Here is a 19745-nt window from a genome sequence, read left to right as displayed (position 1 = left end):
GTCACAGCTTGCTCTCCGTCGCTCACTACAGTACATTCAAGAACAGATGAAGAAAGAGAGACCAGAGAATTTACATTGACGATGTTTACATGCACATAATGTTCCGTTTTTTGCCCTTATTCTGACTGAGATTACATTGCTAATGAAAGTGAATATTCAGCTAATACTCCCGTTTACATGCACCCGTGCAAAATTGGATTTTTTTTTCAAAGTTTTCCACAGGTGGCAGATCTATTCGACCATGCGAACACAGCGTCGCTCTTTCAGTCCTTCAACCACCGTCTTGAAGAGGACACTGTTGCGATGTTTGGGAATATCCAAAAACCTGTTGATATCCAAGTCTTTCATAATGTTTAAAAGTATAGCTGTGTTTCTTGTTTATCGGTGTTTTAAGCCCCCAACATCTGAAGGCACTAGGATTAGGCAATGGTTATGGTTAGTGTTAGGGTTAAGGTTTTGGTTAGGTGCCTTGAAGTCAACGGTCACAGCTCTGTCTGGAAGGAGACATTGGGGGCTTAAAACACCATTGAGCGTGTTTCGCCTTACTTTCTTTTGAGCATGCATCTCTACATGCCCTGCAAACTGGTGGCTGGTTAGTTTGTGTACCACAACCATAGCAAAGGACAGAGCTAGCCCTAAGTCGTAAACAGGCAAGAGGCTGTAAACTGCGGTTAAAACCCTGATTAACACGCATTTTCTGAATGCCCTGTATACATGTCCAAAGAATGCCTCTAAAACCCGAATAATACCTGCATATCCCACATGCCTTATTCGAAAAATGTTATATTCGGAAAAGGCCTTATTCAGAAAACGCAAATGGAAACAAGAGGACACGAAAGGAAAATAGAGGAAAGGAGAGAGCCAATAAAAAAGAAAAACATATAGGGTAAAGATTCATGGTGGTGAACATGAGATGGAGGGAACAGACAAGTCCCAGTGGTGCTGTTTACATGAGGTCTAATGCATCTCAGGGGACGGAAGATAATTAGGATAATTTGTAATCAGTCACCAACTACTGCAACACAGTAGTAATTGCCTTTTAGTCTTTAATGGCAGTCCTGAGCTCATTGCAATGTTATCATGACTGACAATTTTATCCATACATAATAGGGAGCTAAATACCATGTTAGCTACTCCCATCATGAGCCGGCCAAATGGCTGCTGACCCACACACAACACAATATCTCTGCAGCAATGATACAATTTCTTCCTGAAATGCTTTATAATGGGTACAACAATCATAAAAAACATGTGGCTCCATGTTGTAAGGCATTGGTATGTTCCATTAGAAATTGCAAATAAAAAACCAAGAGTCTGTCTTTGGTTACTGGGGCTTAAAATTAAGATCAGTACATGATCATAAACCACAGTAATGGATCCTTTGCTTGGTACTGTTTGTTCTTTCAATAAAACTATGCATGCAAATATACACAGCAACTAAACCACCCACAAATCCTATTACTTACTTAGTGTTCTGCTTTGGCCCCCTACGTACAGTACGTTTAGACAGGGATTAACACATTGTTTATTAGAGTGGGAGTGTGCAGGTGGAAGCCACCAGAGACCTCAGAGTCAGAGACAGTGTTGATAAAAACTGTCCACATACTGAGACTGATGGCGGGGTTGAAACCTCCAGGCTATGGTCAAACTTTTATGACTCAATGGCAGCCAAACAGATTGTAACAACTGGCTTGTGAGTATTCCAGGGCCAGAGATGTGTGGTCCACAACGGAACTGAAAGTTATTTTTAACAATACCATCCAAAAAGAATGTACCATTTGACAAAACAATCTCAACTTAAGTCTTTAGTCCACTTGCTTTTCCTGGAACCTCTAACCACACCCCATGGTCTTCACCTGCTATGGATGCTCAGTTGGCATTGGCAATTGGCATGAAACATGATTATGGTATGATGAAGTATGTATGATGAAGAGAGTCAGATGTGATTAAGCTTGGCAAAAAAAAAAAAAGTAAGGACCTTTTATTAAACTACCACTAAAGTCGACTATGGCGCTGTACTGGCAAAGAGCAAAACATTACCTAACAACAACAAATGTTTGGGTCTTGTTTCTGCAATACAAGGCTTCATTTTGCCTTAATAACCTGAGAGCTACAAAATCCCTAGAACAGAAAACAATGATGGACAACATGTCTAGTACGCCAAAAGAGAAAGAAAAAACTGCTCAGATGAAGACTACCGAGTAAAGAAAAATGCTCGACATCTTGGGAAACACATTTTTATGAAAGGTAAATGATAAGATCGATACTACTTTCATGTATAGTATGTAAGCTTAGCTTATAATAATGACCGGAAACAGGTAAACAGTTAGCCTGGATCTGTCCAAAGGTTCAAAATATCACCTCTAAAGCTCACTAATTAAAGGGGAACTTCTGTATTTTTCAACCTGGACCCTATTTCCCCATATTTTAGTGTCTAAGTGACTAATGGGGACAAGCATTTTTTAAAGTGGTCTAGTATTGAACGGGAGCCCTCCATCCTCAAAATGGGCTGCAATGCAATCCTATGGGGGAATTACGAACAATCAATGTCACTACAGGTGAATAGGGTAACATCTTTAACCAATAGATATCCCCAAGAGACATTCCCAGTGGAGTACTCACATTAAGACAATTCTTTTTTTTAGAACAAGTTATCTGCAATCTCATGTTTAAATATGCAAATAAGGCATTCTTTTATTAAATGTGCGTGCACACAACAGAAATCTGAACATTGGCTAAAGCCAGGTTCAAAATTCTTGTTTCATTTTGTTGAAATATAAGTCAAAGGTTTTTACAGAGGGAATTTTGGATATCTGTTTTTATCACTCCATGAATCAGAAAATACTGTCAACAGCCTTTAAAAAATAAATAAAAAAACGTTCGCCATGTTTTTAGGAATAAAATGTTAAATAAATCAGGCTATGAATGATATATGAACAAATCCCCTCTGAAAAAACCTTCAGAATACAGATGCAGTTTAGGAGGAATAAAACTGGAAGGTTTTGCGTACGTGCTACTGAAGTAGAGAATTCTGGCTCAGAGTACAAGAAAGAAAAATATTTTGAGAAAACAATCTTTAACATTTTGTACCTGCTTTTTTATCTGTAAAAAGTTGTAAGTTAAAAAAACATATGGGGCTTATGTATAGGACTATTTCTTGGATGGGCACAGTGACTTCCTGGAGTCTCTGCTGGTTGCCTGACAAGCTCAAGGTGGCGACAAGTCTCCAGTAAGTCACTGCGACGACAAATAACGTGTTAATGAGTGATCTTAAGAGGTGGATTTTGTTACACTGTAGGAGAGGCTTGACATGTTCAGATGCTGCAACTCTGGGCCACCACTGGAATCCACCGTAAATTTTGTGAATCCAAGCTGACGTCTTCTTGCAAAGGAGAAAGATATGGACTTTTTAGCACGACCATTCGAGCCTACAGCTGGTTAAATAGCCTACTGGAAATCCAGTGGTCCATATGAAACCCAGAAATGTTGATTCCTGTTCCTGTTGAACTTTTATGTTGGGAAATTTGAGTAATTAGCATAATAAGCTAACAAAGGGTAAATTATGTAGGTGAATAGGGTAAAAATGTAACTAATAGATATCAACATGAGACTTCCCCAGGTGATAACTTAAAGGTGCACTATGAGTTCCTACATGGTTTCAGCGGGATTTCATTTTTGTCTCAAATCGTAGGCATCTCTCCTTGATCCGCTAGCTGCCTGCATACACTGTGAAAAAGCCCGGTCTCGGGAGACAACACAGGGGTCGTAAACGTCAAACAAACACGATAGGCACAGGATAGGCACCAAAATACAACAAACCACTCCAGCCAATCACCGACAAGATGGTTGGGGGAGGGGGTGGGGGTTAGTGACCGTTAGTCAGTTAGTCATGACAGTTATGGGGAGGGGCGAGCTTGCTCTGTTTTGTTTGAAATTTACTTGGAACGTCAACAGAAGTGACATTGCAGGAACTCATAGTGCACCTTTAAATTAAGACAATTCTTTTTTTGTATTACAAGTTATCTGACATGTTATGTTTACATATGCAAATGAGGCATTCTTTTATTAAATGTGCGCATATTTGTAGGTAGATGCTAGATCGGATCCGCTAGACGTGCCAACGTCACAGGACATGCCTCGTGGCCCGCCTTATTTTGCCTTATAATGCCTCTGTTACCCTGTTATTCTTACCCTAACCCTAACCAATCCTCACTCCTCAATCCTAAACCTAAATACGTTGACACGTCTAGCAGATCTGATCTAGCATTTACCATATTTGTATACATTTCCAGTACAGAAATCTGAACATTGGATAAAGCCAGTAGCGCTGGGTATTGCCAATGATTTCCTGAATTGATTCAATTCCGATTCACAAGGTCCTGGTTCGATTACATTTCCGATTTGATTCTGTATCAATTTGGTTACAGAAATTGCAGTTACAATACCAATGTTGCTTGGATATAAAAGAGTTTCTCAGGCAAACTTATGCTGTAAATCATACAAGCAAGAAGCAACCCATACATGTTTTTTTCTAATGCACCAGGTTAATGTCATTAGGAATTGACCCCTAAAAATGTAGTTTAAAGTGTTTTTTACCTATAGGTAAAAAAGCACTTTAAACAACAATGGTATAGATACTTCCATATATAGTATGTATACAGTATAGATAATTCCATTGTGAAAAGGCATATATTAAAAGATCAATTTCTGTTTTTTTAAATCAATTTCAGATCACTCCCAGCTTCAGATTTCTCCCAGCCCTAAAAGCAAGGTTCAAAGGATTTATCCAAATTTGTTATAGATTTAGAAGTATTCCTTATGATTCTTGTTTGATAATACAATAAATGTATTCATCTTATGTTCTCTTTACCATACAATTTGTATCTACAAAGGTAGGAGTGGACCAGGCGCGCGGGAACCTATTTTTGACCAGGGGTGCTGAATAACAAAATAATGGATGTCTGATGATTCTCCCCCCAGGACATATTTCGGATTTTGACAGCTAAATACGTCATTTTAGCGCAGTGTATGGGTGAGAAGTCCTGGGCAGCCACAAATTCCACTGTTTCACAATTATGCGACAGCACTCACCACTCCGACTCCACTGTGCGCACCTTAACATCACTGAAGCGCACTTGACATCATTAGTCTGTTTCAGTATATAGCTAAGGTAAATTACTTTTCTGATCATCAAAACTACACCAGAGATGTTTGGCTTGAAAATATATGCTAATAATCAGGCTGCAATGACCTCGCCAACAATTTCCTAACTTGTGCCTTCTCCACAGCAAATGTGTCGTAACCACGTATCTTTAAAGCAACTTATTCTTTTTGCAGAATAAAGTTTCAGGAGACACTGAACCAGCGTATAAACCGTGGTTCTTTTCCACACATGAACAGGAAGTAAGCTGAACATATTCCTGTATTTCAGGATAATTACCAATTGTACCCAATAGATGGAACTCTAACACAACAAATGACACAAGACAAGAAACGGTTTATCATTCATTCTCATCTCAGCTGAAAAGACCGTTGAAAAGTTTCTGTCCCGAACCTCCTTCCAGGATAACTGAAGTTGCTTGGCTGACAGGGCTTTTCGAATCCTTCTGCAAAGTTGTCGTTAGATGCTATGATGGTGCTGCTAACGTTAGCCAAGTTACTTGCTAATGTTATGTCAGACTCAGGCTCCTCAGCTGCCCCAGAAGAGTTTGCCTCGGCGGTGGACGAGGAAACATCAACTGTAACATCTACAGATGAAATCTTGCTAATTTTAGCCGCATTACTATGCTGGAAGAAAAAATCTTGTATACAGAGAGACATATTCTTCTCTACAACTAACGTTCCAGTCAACTAGCCTCAGCCTGCTCGCTTCTCAGCGAGTCACGTCACTTGACTCACTTTCACTTTGACCTCTATAGCAGCTATAACAGTTCCTTTTTAGTAGGCTATATTCAAACCTATCCATAACCCTTTTTTTGATATTTGCCTCATTATTTGATATACAAAAATATAAATAATGTCAGACAGCGAATTAGTAATTATTTAAAAAATATAAAATCCAGCTCCTGCCAACAGGAGGGGAGCACCCTCAACACCCCCCTTCCCACGCCCTTGGAGTGGACCACATGGCTGTCTTGATTAACACGGTAGAACAGAAGGTACAGTGTAGGACCGTGTTGTTGGTCTTTAAAACAGTGTTTTTGGATTAATAAAGAGAATGCATAAAAGCATAGAAGCTAATATAGGAGGGAACTGCAGTGTTCTCAACACTAGAAACTAGTGTTGTAGTCGGACCACCTAAACCAAGACCAAGTCATCACCAAGACCAGTTTGTATTGAGACCGAGACAAGACCGAGACTTTGACGGTTTGAGACCAAGTCAAGACCACGGCAGGGTGAGACCGAATCAAGACCAAGACCAGATTTGTGTTAGACAGCCAGAGCTTTTTCTCCTGTCTCCCGCACTCACTTTATGGGAGTGTGTGTAAAGTGGGCGGGGAGAGGGGGATTTACGGTAACACATTTTATTTTTAATTTAACAACAAATTAGATATGAATCAAAATATTGGTTACATTTGCAAGTTTTAACACATAGGCATGAATCAGACAATGCACAGGCATTTTAGCGAAATCCCTGCAGAGAAATGAAATCCTTTTCATCCGAGGCCGAGACAAGACCGAGTAAAAATGTGGTTGATTCCGAGACAAAACCGAGACCTTAAAAAAGTGGTCTTAAGACCAATCTCAAGCACTACAGCACTGCTAGAGACGATGCTAAAGCACCAGGAGATTCAGGGAAAAACTGCTGCTGGCAGAACTTCCCTGGAAGGTAACAATATTGTCGTTCCTTTTGTGCGATTCAACCTAGCCCTCTTTTTTTCCACCCACCCACATGCCCATTCCTCCTTCCTGTCTTCCCACCCCTTCATCGCCATGTCTACCTCATTTCCTCTCTTCCTCTCTTCTCCCCGCAGCTTTTGTCAAACTCAATGTGAAACTGTCAGCGAGCAGCTTTTTGGGAAGCAGCAATTAGAAGAGAACAGGGGAGGGCACACAAAGTCGTCTTGAATATTTTCCAGCAGGAGACGACCTCAAAAACTGTCCTCATCACTTTGGATAATACATTCTTAGAACAGAAATAACTCACTGGAGTTCTGTTTTCTACCCCAGGTTGGATTTATTGTCATGCTTGGGTTTATTTCGATTTTGCACAGGGTGATGCTGTCTTGTGTTTCAGCACATACAGTATTTCTACAAGCAAATGTCCACTAATGCATGCAGTTCATGTTCATGTCTCTGCAGCAAGTGAGTATGTTTCTTTTTCTCCGTACAGAAACACAGGTCTCCTCCCACGCTGTCTCTCTCTGTCATACATATATCTCACAGTGGTGATGTAACATGACCCATCACTCTGCCCTATATTCTACCACCCAATCCATGGATGGTATAGCAGACGGGCTGCAAACATGACCGCCCATTTGACACATATTGCACCCCATGACCCCAATCCAATGGGTTAGTGAACTGTGAACAGTGAGGGGTCAGCTGTGGCGGCACTACCAGGTTTTTTCTTTCTAGCAGCCAAGTGTCTGCCACCACTTCTGTTCATTTATTTCAAACAAGAGGTGAAATAAGATGAGTTATTAATCTCTCAGGGGAAATTGGGCACAGAGGCAGCAAAGAATTTGAAGTTTGTAAAGAAAGAATAAACTAATAAGAGTGATACGAAATAAGAACAGGCAACAAAGGTGGGATATTTCTGGCCACTATTCTGAAAGATGCTTGCGGTTTGTAGGTTGAGGATTGTCAGGTGGACTCAATAAGGACTAAAAAATTGTAGAAAATGAAACGATTCCTCAAGTAATTCAAATAATTTGATTACTAAAAATCCTCCTTGCAACATTCTATACCTCGAAGCTTTGTTTAATTAATGTAACTAGCATTGTACAGCTCACTGTGTTTCTGCATGGATGATTATTACTAGCGCACAACGGGCTGACATTTCTGTGGACACAAGGCTGGCGCAGATTACATTAAATAATGGAAGAGGGCGAATATAGTGAGGGGCTAAGAGAAGAGACAGGCAAGAGAAAACGACAGAACGTTTAGGATCATTTTAGGCTGCAAAAATTTGAAAACTCTGTACAGTGTGTCTACTGTAAAATCGAACTAGCTTACCACAATAGCAGGGTGTCAATGCTACATCATCTCAGTAGAAAACATCCAGTTTACAAAGTGAACCAGACACAAGGTAACATTAATGTCTGCTGCTCTCATCAAACTACAGCATGCTATTCTGCAAATAGCGATGTTTTACAAGCAAGCTAAAAACCTAAGCTGTCGGTTTGCCTGTTTATGAGTTTGCTACGAATCTTAAAATTTGGAAAAGTTCTTGTAAAGTTAGCTGCTGCGGAAGACAAACCAGCCCCTCCCCCGTGGAGCGGTTAACCTCATGGCTACTTATTATGCACGTGAATGACGTCATTGGACCCTGCTGGTGATGTCTGCATTCTTCATTCTTTCTCCTCACTCAGTATTAGCCTTCTTAAAATGTGCTTAGTGAACAGTCCTTTTGCATATCCAGTGTAAAGAGCCAGAGGCATGAAGGGGAAAGGGGAAAAAAAAGTACTTTTGTCAACAGAACAAGGGGCTTGGTGGCCCATGCGGCCAGTGCTAAAAAATATTAGCATCTATCCCTGTCATTGTATGCAATTTAGGCAATAAAAATGTAGCTTTTTCTAAAAAGGAAACCCCTGTTTTGTATATTTACTATTGCTGTTTACTATAAAGCAAAAGTATTTCTTATCGGATTACTCTATTAATCAATGGAATCATCGGTAGAATACTCGATTACTAAAATAATCGATAGCTGCAGGCCTACTACAAATTCATTTAGGAAATCCATGCTTGATTCTAGCAAATCTTTCTATGACAGAACAAACGTCCCTACAGCCCATCCGGGATTACCAAAAGATTATGTTGTAGTACTATGCGTGATTCCTCAGTATGAAAAGAAACTAATTTACCAAGACAAAGACATGTTTCTACAGGAAACTCATGACGTTTTCCTTCAACACTTTTTTTATACTTGGAGCTTGTTGAGGAGAAGGAAGAAGGCATAACTCTCCTCCATCTGGCTCCGAGGAGAGCAGCTCTGATATGGTGTGAACATGCTAATGATCTCACTTCCCCAGCCAACCTGGCTTCACACTCACACGGACAGTACATACATAGACACAAACACGGACCAGAAAGCAGGCAGACAGTTGATGCAAAAACAAGATGTTGACGACAACAGAGGCAGCGGTGAGTGCACCAATCGGCATCACAATAACACCAAGCTTTAACTGAATTAGGATACATTATTACAGGTTTTTACTAGAACATGTTTACATGCTTTAATGTTCAAAAAACACTTTATTTTTTACATAATATCTGTCTGAATATACCTGTATTCACCGTCTGTCTGAAACGCTCCGTTTTAGCGCCTGTCTCTTTAAGTCCCCCTCCCGAAAAACCCCAGTCTGCTCTGATTGATCAGCGTTTCTGGGTCTTCCGCATCTGCGCTCTTGGAGTCTCTGCACCGTCACTGCAGCCGGGAAATGACTGTACTGTTACAACACTGCAGCGGCACTTTCTACCTACTGTATATATAGTTGTGACATCACAACCGTATGGAACTCCTAAGTTTCTAAATATGGGCTGTGTGCATTTCTCTGTGGATTGAGCGTTTTGATATATAGCACTTCGACCTGCTTTATAATCCAAAAAGACTCACTTTTTTACAATATAGGATCTTTAAACGGGAAAAAAAATAGACATAATGTCACAATGTGATAGGATAAGATATTGTAAATACATTGTGAGAAGATAAAAAAACACAAAACAAATCTCATACAAAACACTAAAACCTGCAGAATAATCCAAAATACTGCACACAAAATGTTCCACGTTAAACTGTTCAGTCAAAACACACATGAGTCAAAGCTACATTCCTGACTTTAGCTATTCAAAAACTATACAAAAGGCTACTCAGTCACACTGATATGGGCAGAAAATCCATTATTTCCACTCTTGCAAATATGAACATACCACTTTTCACACTGAATTTATTTTGAAAGTGGTCCTCTGCATGTCAAGCCACTTGTGGAGAGAGAAGAAGGGAGGTGGATGAACACGGATGAGTTAAACGGTGACAAATACTGATTCATTTGTTTTGGTTCAGCAAGTGAGCCGAGACCCTGACACACAAAAGATTAAAGCCCACTCCAGAGCGATGAGCTATAGCCAATTAGAGCCATTAAAAATCATGAGATTCATATACATGCTAAAATATGCCGAGTGCTTCTAGATGTGGAGAGCTGAAGGACCTGAGGATGGAAATGAGTGTGTGTGTGTGTGTGTGTGTGTGTGTGTGTGTGTGTGTGTGTGTGTGTGTGGGTGTGTGTGTGTGTGTGTGTGTGTGTGTGTGTGTGTGTATGTGTGTGTAAACAAGCATTTCCTGCAGTAGGCTGACAAAAATGGAATAAAAAGCAGAGCATTTCATCCATTGGCAGCCCATGGCTTTGTCTGCCACCCTAGCCTTTAATGTATGAACTACCAACATCTATTTATTCATCTCATTTCCCCTTCAACCCTGTTTCCTAACAAATACAAACAAATACCCAACGCTACCGCTGCCTTTTTATTGCTGCCACCCACCCCGACAAAACCACTGATACATGTGTTTTTGAAGCCAGATGAATACAGCAGCCTCCCACTTGAAATAATATACATCTTACAAAATAATTTATCCTAGTGCAGTAAGTCCTAAAATGAGAGTGTGAGGAAGACAACAACTTTGGGGATGGCAATTTACAAAGAAAAGAGTTAAAAGTTGGCACATATGCAGGCAAAAAAAGGTGTCCATATAGGCGTTTTTTGACCACAATGGATGCTTGATAGGCTTACCACTAGCTGTTATCAACCTTTCTTCAATGACCACTGACAAGCAAAGAAAACAGGCTACACCCGCCTACAACCACGATGGCTGCACCTGATTGGACGAACGCTTCACTTGTGGGCTGTCTGCTCCCAGATTTAAAAACGGACCAACATGTTGGCTCGTTTTGCTTATTTTACAAAAATGTGTTTCTGAAAAGCACTTAATGCAAGAAATAAATTTTGCAGTTGCAAAATCTGTCTTAATTTTAGATCGACAGGGGTCAGTTTAAAAGATTTTTGAGAGTTTTCAAGACGCGACGAGTTGTGCTGGACGCATCTTTTTTGCATAAAGAAGCCTGGACCTCAACTTTATGCAAATGAGGTGCTGGCAACTGGACGCCCCGCTTCTCGAAAGTTGCAGTCGCGACGCTACCATAATGCATTGCCCGGCTGCACGCATAGACATGAATGGGAAGTGTGGAAATGACACTTACTAGTGGACACGTATCATAAGAGAGAAGTCTGGAGGTGATGTGAGATGATGTTTATGACGGTTGGTTTCTGGTGTAAAGCAAGTTGGGATGATACTGTCTGTGTCGCTCACTCTGTGGTCTGTTGCACTGAGGCTGTCCTCTCACATAAACACGTCCTCTAATGAACAGCTCACTGCCTAACAACAAAGGAATCAGTTCATTAAACTGTAAGGCATGAAAACATCCCTGCATTTAATATTGTTCCTCAACAACACCTACAGCCCTGCTCGCAGCAAGTAATGTTGGGAAAAGGCCAAAATATTACCGGCTTTATGCATTATGCATAGAGTCATGACTGGGCTTGGGTGTGTGTTTAATAATAGACCTGAGGGTTCCTCTTAGAGGTCAGAGGCTCTGCATCTATCACAAGAGAAGTAGGCATAGGTTACAAACTATAAATATATGGCTTTGGAACTACTTTGTTAATCACTGATTTTTTTTTTTTTTTGTAGATATTTTTGGGGTCATTTTAGCCTTTAATAGACAGGACAGCTGTAGACAGGAAAGGGGGGGAGAGAAGGGGAAGACATGCAGCAAATGGCCGCAGTTCTGACTCAAACCCTGAGCCGCTGCATCAAGGACTGAGCCTCTGCATATGGGCACCCGCTCTACCAGGTGAGCTACCCAGGCGCCCGTTGTTTTTGATTATTCTGTCATGCTTGTTCGCCAGTATGATTCTGAAGTTTGTTGATGGGATATACTGTAAAGAAAAGTCTTAGAGCAGAATTTGGAACCAATCTATCCATACACAAATACCTACTTGTGTAAGTGTTGTGAAGTCTAGTGAAGCTAGAGGTCTGATATTTGACAGGAAATATGGAAAAAAAAACAAACCCATCAGCTGCAGGAACATTGTTGTGTAAGACATTATTAAATGAGCACAGCGACAGTTTCCCCTGCCAATAATTCAGCTCCACTGTGGTTAATCAGGTGTCGAGTAAACAAAAACTTTTCTTTAAAATATGAGACGCATATATGAATAATTCAAAGAATAAGGTGTTCGCATGTGTGTGTATTGTTGACCTACTTACCTCCCACTGTTCTTTTCAAAGAGCTGGTACTAAGTGCTCTACTAACATCTGAACTTTCTTCTGAGTGTGTGCGCTAGTAAGGTGGTTTGATGTTGTACATCACTGGTTCCCAACCTTTTTTTCCCCAGATGAAACTGTGTATTCATAACTTTTAGCTAACTATTTCAACCGTTTATCTACTACTTTTAGCTGTCCTTTTTTATCTATTACTTTTAGCTAACTATTTGAACTGTGTATTCATTACGTTTAACTAACTATTTGAACTATGTATTCATTACCTTTAGCTAACTGTTTGAACTGTGTATTCATAACCTTTAGTTAACTGTTTGAACTGTGTATTCATTACCTTTAGCTAACTGTTTGAACTGTGTATTCATAACCTTTAGTTAACTGTTTGAACTGTGTATTCATTACCTTTAGCTAACTGTTTGAACTGTGTATTCATTACTTTTAGCTAACTGTTTGAACTGTGTATTCATTACCTTTAGCTAACTGTTTGAACTGTGTATTCATTACTTTTAGCTAACTGTTTGAACTGTGTATTTATAACTTTTAGCTAACTATTTCAACCATTTATCTATTACTTTTAGCTGTCCTTTTTATCTATTACTTTTAGCTAACTGTTTGAAGTGTGTATTCATTACTTTTAGCTAACTGTGCATTCGTGCACTTTTAGCTAACTGTTTGAAATGTGTATTCATTACTTTTAGCTAATTTTTTGAAAACAACAAGGGATATTAATTTAGGAAGAACAGATCATTATGTCTGTGGGATGTGGTTATCAGAAAATAATGCACACTTTCCGGCCAATCATAATAAAGTATTTTGTGTACTAATTGTACAAGATTATTTATGTTAAATAGCATCAACAAATCAAAATCCAAAGATCCTAGTGCTCAGCAGTAACCTCAAATTTCATCGTCATGGTATTATTTGAATATTTTACAGTATAGGTATACTGTATGATATATGGTTATATAATTATGTCCTTACTTATTCCAATAGAATGAGATTGAACTGCATAAAATACTCTGGCAAAGTAATTATTTATTGCCTGAAATTATTAGCCTATCAATTAATTATTAATATACTAATACTAATATAACAGTGGTTATGTAGGCAGTCTTATACAAGTTCATGGAAGTTATCACACTGCACAGCTGAGGCTATGTGTGAGTGTGTGTTCTCTTTCTCACGACAGCTGCTGTACAAGTTTCTGGAGTTTGTTTTGTGTGAAGTATTTGAGGCTTGTATTTTAAATACTGCAAATGCAGTGTTTTTACCGTTGCCTTAAAGCCAACAGTTTGGGTGGGCACCATATACATGCACAGTTCTGGCGTGTTGTGTCCTTCCGCCACTGGATTTTTTTGACTACTCCATGACTCAGAAAATTATCCCTGCTTTGTGTTTTTGTCTTTCAAAACCATCACTAGAGCTTCTTCTGTTAGAGCCAGAGGACGTTCTTTAACAATCCCTCGTGCTGGTGGATATTTGGGAACAGTTTGTGTCCATTTACACACATTTCTAGGCATGGAAATGTACATTTGTTTAAGCTTAAAAGTCAAACGTATGGTCATTTTTTACTGATCACAGAGTAGCCTACTATGTGGATTGTGGCAATACAAATCCATTCTATACACAAACAAATTGGTGCACTACTAAGCCCAGTATCCATCGGAATTTCGTCCATGTTGGCACCTCACAACCTACGCCCAATGCCAACATTCAGTGCCAGTGCAAAAAGTAGCCTGCACTTCATGTAACGAGGATCACCAAGTGTTTTAGAAGCCTAGCCATAGCCAAATTTGACCATAGGGTTTTGCAGAATTGTCCAACTTTGACATTGTTGTATGGCTATAAAGTTGCACTACTGGTGTGTCTTTTAAACTGGTTATACGTATGCCAACGATCCCTGTAGGCTTTTTAATAACTAAATAATACTTTTCTGTGCACAAACAATAACACACTGTATATGACAGAATACTTCTGCTTACGAAGTTCATGTTTGTCGTTTTGAAATGAAAAAAGTTATAACCACGTAGCACAGTCAACTCCAAACCACTTTCCAAAGGATGCTTAGTGCATATTTGAGTGTAGCTACTGTATGTTCATGAACGTCATGCTTTATGCTTTCCTGGCAGCTACACTGCACATCTTTCCGCCTCACTTCACGAACTCATCTTGTTTTCTTCTCAACTTATCCTCTTTTCCCTCTCATCATTTATGCTTGACTTCTATTCACAAAAAACACTTCAGAAACTCCATACCAAGCTTATATCGACTCATAAAGTCTAATTTGCCAGGTTATATCCCCTCAGCCCAGTGAAATCGTCCCTGAGTTTGGATTACAGCAACAACGACGTGTCAAAAGCCATTACAGAAAGCATTTAGATCTCAGTTCCTCAGTTGTAATGTATAGTTGTCAGTACGGGCCTATTTAAGTAATGAGTCCATGACCAGCACAGGATATATAATCAAGGCAACTGAATAAGGGCACACTGACCATGACTAGCAATTAACTGCAAGAGCAGCAATCAGGAATAAGCCATAGTGGGGTCAGAAAGCCAAAAGGCAGAGATCATTGAATATAGCGATCTTAAAGGAAAACATGCTGCTCTGGAGGGGCTGAATGCTAAAGTGTACCTACTGTACTGTAGTGTTGTAGTCCTCGAGACCAGTCTTGATCTAAAGACCGGTCTCCGGACCACTTTTCGAAGGTCTCTGTCTCGTCTCGGAATCAACCACATTTTCACTCTGTCTTAGATGAAGAGGACTCAGGATTTTATTTCAAGACCGGTCAAGACCACAACTTCAGGGATATCACTAAATTGCTAAATTGTCTGTAGTCTGATTTATGTGTTGACATCATTACTGTGATTGGACGTAAAACTTCCTGCTTCAAATGCAAACAATAACTAGTTTGAAATGTGCTTAACACACACTCCCAAAAGTGAATGTATGTGACAGGAGAAGAAGCTCTGGCTGTCTGAGAGATGTCAGCCAAATCATCTGTAATAACATTTCATTTATTACATTTTATTTATTATATTTTTTTTAAAAGTTTTTTTTGCAAAACAACATCTAAAAGAAATGACAGCAGTGTGTAAATTCTGCAATGTAACCGACACAGCTTGGAACACCTACATTTTTTATCTGCACTTAGTAAGGAATCATAAAGAAAGGTAAGCTAAGTGTAAGTGAGGCTAGAGAAGTAGCTAGCTAAAGTTATCAATCTGCCTCTGTACCAAAACTCTTCAGAAGTCTCTTCACCCCTCACCCAAAGTGATTTAGCAAATATTAGCTATTAGTTAGTTGTGTATATGTGCTGTATGCAGGGCTGCAGATTGCTATAGGCGAACTAGGCGATTGCCTAGGGCGTCAAATGTGTTGGGGGCGCCGTTTCGCCCGTAGGTCTACTTCCCATTAATAATAGAATTAGAATGACAAGCGAAATAAAACATGTTTATTAAACATGATCATCCTAGGGCGCCCCCTCTGCCACACGTTTACTTGTCAACCTGATTATTAGATTGAATTGATGATTATTGTTGATCATTTCCTAATTGGGGGAAAACTTCAAACTACTGATTTAGTTTGAAGTTCCCGTGACGTGACGTTTCCAGTCTATGGGTCAGACTCAAACACACGGAGCTCTGAAGCAGACCTGTGCTTCGCTTAGTGTCCACTCTCGCTGTAAAAATAGAGACGAGCAGCGGCAGAGACCACGGAGCTGCTGCAGATGCGGCAGATGTGTCCCGTTTGTGCTTCATGTATTTCTGCAGTAGTTTCGGTTACCACCTCCAATGTAGAGCAGATTTAAGCCACTTCCCTAAACTTTCTCTCATTCAGAGACCAGCGTCTCAAACGGGGCTCTGTGTCTGTCAGGAGCTCTGAGATCTACCGTATCAGCAGAGCAATCACGTAATGCACAGCAGACTATGGTGCAGGTGGATTATTTTCTGAAATATTGTGACTTTATTCTTGTAATAACCTATTGTATTATCACTTTATTTTTCTCAAAATATCACGACTCCTCCAAATCTCAGAGAGCACAGATGAGTTATATTTTGAATGTGCACAAAGTTTTGGACATGAGCACAAATCTTGCTCAAACACATCAGAAATATTACAGTCCAGGGGTTTATTAATGAATTAAAATGAATTCATGTATCATTGAGGTGAATAATTGTCATATGCACATTTAAGGAGGTTACTTCCCCAACAAAAGACACAAAAGGAGTAGTAAATGATGCCTAGGCTATATGTGTGCTGACTCAGATATAATTAGAAAAGCGCAAAACTCAATCTCGCCAAGGGCAACCAAAGGGCTAGAGCCGGCCCTGGCTGTATGTTTCAGTTGTTTGGTCTGGTATTGGTCTTGACTCGGTCTAAACCCCTCAAAGTCTTGCTCTTGTCTCGGTTTCGATACACTCTGGTCTTGTTAATGACTTGGTCTCGGTTTAGGTGGTCTTGACTACAACACTGCTGTACTGTATCTATGCCGCTGCATTTCTAAGTGTGTGTGTGTGTGTGTGTGTGTGTGTGTGTGTGTGTGTGTGTGTGTGTGTGTGTGTGTGTGTTTTGCGTGCATTTTTCTCCATGTTGTATGTGACCATCTGCATGTGTGTGGTTGAGTGTCTGTGTCTGTGTCTGCGCTCCAGCTTGGAAAATAAAATATGTAACCCAAATCACAACCATATGCACTGTATTCACAACATGCAATAAAGTCCCACGTTCTGAGCAATCGCAGGTCTCCAAAGTCATATATTACCCAATTTTGTGTCTTGTCTTTGCACAGTGGCTTACTGAGAGCGGAGAGACGCAGCCACAGCTACCGACAACATCATAATCAACTGGGACTGCACCACAATGCCACCATGAAGAGAAGGAGGATCTAAAATGGCTGCCACCAGAAACAGAGACCACTGCTCCGAGCCGTTCTCTCTCTTTATGCTGGTAAAAAGACACTTTGTGAGCTAGAACGTAAGCTTCTAGTGGAGGGATTTTGACTGAGACATATCAGAGTCAGACTTTGACTCCCAGGGTGCCGTGAGAGTTTCTGTCAACATGTAGATAGTAAAATTGTCTTTTGAATGTGGAGTGAAGCCACGCTTGTCTACATGCCAGGTCTCCGTCTCTCTGGATCTTTCTTTTTCTCGAAGACCCCCCCCTCCCCCCTCTGCCCGGCCACCACACACACACACACTCAGCCATGGCGGTGTTGATGTGATGCCGCACTCGAGGCTAGCGTATACACACTGTCCATCCTCGTAGCCAGTAGGCCTCTGAGAATAGCAACAGATAGCATTAGAAGAGAACAAGACAAATCACAGGCCAGGGAAGTCAAACAGAGAGAGAAAGAGGGAGGGTAGACAGGGAAGGAGCGAGAAAGAGGGACGGTGAAGCGTAGCAGAGGAGAGCGGAACAAATCTTTCCCTCAGGACTTTCCCACTGTTTGGGACTCGGTGGCGCATTCCCTCCATCTGTCTACCACGATGACAATCATCCTTTCCTTCATTCGTCCATATGGCCTCTTTTCACCTGTTTGGATCTAAAGAGCAACCAAACTGATTTAGCACTTGACAGTGAAGAGAGCTGGGCTCATGGGGCTTGGCCAAATCTAACCAACTGAGTATTTCATGCTTAAAATGATGTAGAAAATTAGAAAGGCTGAACAGAAATGACAAAGTGTATTGTCCCCAGCATCACAACGCTCTCAAAATAAGGTACCTGGCTCATAGCTGGCAAAAGGGGCCACACATAAAATGTTCCCGAGTCCTCAGTGTTTTGACACAAGAAAACAAGCCAACCTCCAAGGTGAAGTTGGTAAAGTACAGTGGTGGAAGAAGGATAAAGTACTAATACCACATGCTTCTATCATGTGTGTGTGTGCATAGTGTGCTTGATTGACTTTTCATGCACCTGTTCGGGCCCTTTGGAAAACAATTTTGTTTGTGCTTCATTACATCAAATGCAACTAATGTAGGTGTCTTGTGTCATTTATATATATATATATTTTATGTTTCTCGATATTTTAGCCTGAAATATTTGGTGTCATGGAGACTGGGATTTTGGTGAGAAATCAAAGCTGCACTAATGATTTTGTGATACTAAAACTGATTCAAATGGCTATGGGTAATGTGAAAGATGTCACTCCGTAGTGATGGCCCCACTGAGAATCTACCCCATTCTCCTCTGCTTTTAGCTAACTGTTTTGGTTTTCGGCCTACTTTGTTCGCATCACCTGGTTTTTAGCAGCAGCAGCAGGCGGCTGATGAACTGTCCAGCACCAAACTTCTGATAGACAAAGGTAGCAACTAGCTGGTGAAAATGCCAGAAATGTCCAGAAACATGACTCCACTAATGTTGCTTCCGTGTCTGCTGAATGTGTAAATAAGTAACTCTAAGTGTTTGCTATGACATGCTAACACAACTGGCAAACTGTTTAAACCTTTAAAATAAAGTCCTGCGGGCTTGAAAAAAAGTTTGTCCAGAAAAAGACAGATCTTGTAAAGATGGACCCATCCAGTTTAAAACATGTACAAAAAAAAAAAAGAGTTAAAATCAGTCCGATGGAAACATGTTTCATACTGTAACTTGATTTTCAGTGCCAGAGGCTTAGAGGGCTGAGGCGTGATGAGGAGTGTGTATACATGCCTTCATAAATGGAAACGGCAAGCACAAGGAACGACAAATTGTATTGAGCCATCCGACAGAGTTTAGGCAGGTCTGTGAATAATAGGCCTCCCTGGATCAAAAAATTAAACAAGGCAGACGTGTGGCGACAAAAACAGAATGGGAGAATTTGCTTTCTGCTTTTCCGAAACGACCCAGAATCCCCCTCAGCCAGCCCTGAATATGGCTCTTTCTAATGAAAAGCACATACAGTGCGGAGATAAAATACCACTTTTAAAACTGGCTCTGATAACGATTTCAATTAATCGACCTCCTTGTTATTACTGTTGTTTTTCCTCCCTGAGCAGCATGTCGGAATTAGAGCGTTTATATAAAGATGTTTTATGCAGCAACATGGTGAGGATAAATCCTTGTGAGCTAGAAGCATTATCTGAGGACGAGAGGGAGGAGGAGAGGGCGAGTGAGTGATGATCTTTATCTAGATAACTGTGGGTGCGGTGTGTGTGTGTACGCCAGTGTGTGTGTGTGTGTGTGTGTGTGTGTGTGTGTGTGTGAGATGAGTCATCCTCAACCTTAAACACCCCCTATAATCACAAAATCAACACAGCAGAAGACGCTCGGT

At 40.4% G+C, this 19745-nt stretch overlaps 2 long non-coding RNA genes across 2 annotated transcripts in view; one reads left to right on the top strand and one right to left on the bottom strand.

Moving 5' to 3' along the window:
* LOC118494223 overlaps window positions 1-11110 on the bottom strand; it is a 14610-nt gene extending 3500 nt beyond the window's left edge. The window contains exons 1-2 of the long non-coding RNA XR_004896306.1: window positions 11025-11110; window positions 1688-1690 (exon numbers count right to left, since the gene is read on the bottom strand). This is a non-coding gene — a long non-coding RNA (uncharacterized LOC118494223). The remainder of the gene's footprint in view (window positions 1-1687; window positions 1691-11024) is intronic.
* On the top strand, window positions 6325-19387 carry LOC116059232. The gene is made up of 3 exons (XR_004107256.1): window positions 6325-6489; window positions 15862-15864; window positions 19376-19387. It is a non-coding gene; the product is annotated as an uncharacterized LOC116059232 (long non-coding RNA).
* Window positions 19388-19745: the final 358 nt, after the last annotated feature.

This window comes from Sander lucioperca, chromosome 22 (assembly GCF_008315115.2).
Source record: "Sander lucioperca isolate FBNREF2018 chromosome 22, SLUC_FBN_1.2, whole genome shotgun sequence".
Classification (NCBI taxonomy): domain Eukaryota; kingdom Metazoa; phylum Chordata; class Actinopteri; order Perciformes; family Percidae; genus Sander; species Sander lucioperca.
Note: the sequence above shows the minus strand (reverse complement) of the source record. Positions and strands in the feature narration are given on the sequence as shown.